The sequence below is a fragment of the Oratosquilla oratoria genome, chromosome 6, assembly GCF_046742065.1.
Source record: "Oratosquilla oratoria isolate Oo_2021 chromosome 6, ASM4674206v1, whole genome shotgun sequence".
Lineage (NCBI taxonomy): Eukaryota > Metazoa > Arthropoda > Malacostraca > Stomatopoda > Squillidae > Oratosquilla > Oratosquilla oratoria.
The window spans coordinates 38,723,616-38,725,465 of NC_134782.1; positions in this window are offsets into that span (position 1 = coordinate 38,723,616).

A 1,850-nucleotide genomic window follows, 5' to 3' on the forward strand; every position below is an offset into this window, starting at 1 on the left:
CACACGAACACACACACACACGAACGCACACACACACACGAACACACACACACACACACACACGCGCGCGTCCCGACCCCGGCCCAGGCCCTGGCCCCAGCGCTCGGGGCCGGGGCGGCACAATCCGGTCCTTGGAGTCTCCGACGATCCTTCTTCGGCGCGAGTCCCGCGAGGCAGCCCAGATTCTGCCGCGCGCCCAAGACCCGCCGTTGGTGCCACCGCTGTTACTTCCCGGGAACCCGACGCTGTCATCTTACCATAAACAAACCTGAACTCTTGAGTCTTTTTCTTAAATTGTCTGAATGAATAACGAGACACTAAACACCTTTTGGGGACGTCGAATCCCTTCCTCCTTCGTCCCTAAGGACCTTTAGTTATCGTGTCCTACTCGATCCTGCCGGCTGGTGATTTAATTCAACCCTCCCTCCTGCTATCATGCTTAGGCACTTGAATTCCCTGGACGGATGCATAGTTCCGGGTGATCTAATAGCGTTGCAATCTAACAGACTCTACGTAAATTATGTTTTCACGCCGTTGTTCCAAAGAGTCTGAAGAAAAACAAGACTCGCCTTCTGGCAACACCTGGAAGTCTTGACATAAAATGAATCAAACTTTTCTCACTCATCGGGGTACATTTGTCTTAACAACGAAACTAATCAACACCAACTCTGATGGAGATAAGCTAAACTACAATACGAAATATCGCATGTTATGTTCAACAGGAAATAAATCCAAGAAGAAAATACAAACGTGAAAATACAGCTGAAAAATGCAACATTATACAATATCAGAATAAAAAGATTCAGGCAATGTAGCATTCAGTACTGCTAAAGTATCTGTAACAGAGAGAGAAGCTAATTGATGTATCATTCCGAGTTGATTTAATACTCGGTTATGCAAACAACACCAAAGTTATAACAAAAGCTTTGCATTAACAGGCACACCGACTCTAACTATCTATCCATACACAAAGAGCTTTTTCCCTCTTACAAGGGGGGTAGCCAACTCGAAGGCCCACCCTTTCCATCCCTCCCATCTCAGCTTTGTTTTGTGTACTTTAAGTAGTTTAAGTAGTTGCGTTTGACCACTTAAACGACATATACACAAAATGGAGCTCGAAAGTACAGCCACACACACATTACGTAGATATGATAATTACAGTTGCTCAGGAAACTAATACCTGTTCACACGCTCATTAAAACGAATTTGGTTGATAATTATATACAATATATATATATATATATATGTATATATATATATATATATATATGTATATATATATATATATATATATATATATATATATATATATATATATATATGAAATATGCGTGTGTGTGTGTGTGTGCGTGTGTGTATTTACCTAGTTGTATTACACGGGAAGGGAGCTATGCTTGTAGTGGCACGTCTTTGTATCTTTCAGGATCAAGTTTTTTCTTAAAATCTTGAATAGTATTTGCACACACTGTCTCTTTATCTAAGTTATTCCAGATATCCAGCACTCTGTGTGGGAAGCTATTCTCTTTCCGATCTCTTTTATAGTTATCCTTTTTGAGTTTCTGTTCATGACCTTGTTTTTCCATTGTCATTTTTAGTAAATTATTCCTGTCAAGGATTTCCATTCCTTTCATGATTCTAAATATAGTCAGTAGATCACCTCTTTCTCTTCTCTGCTCTAGTGTTGGTAGTTCCAATTTCGATAATATTTGTTCGTATGTTAATTTGGAAAGAGCTGGTGCCAACTTTGTTGTTGCTCTTTGTATTCTTTCTAGTTTCCTTACATTCTTTTTCGTTTTGGGTGTCCATAGTGTCGCTGCGTATTCCAGTTTTGGTCTAGTCATTGTAACTAA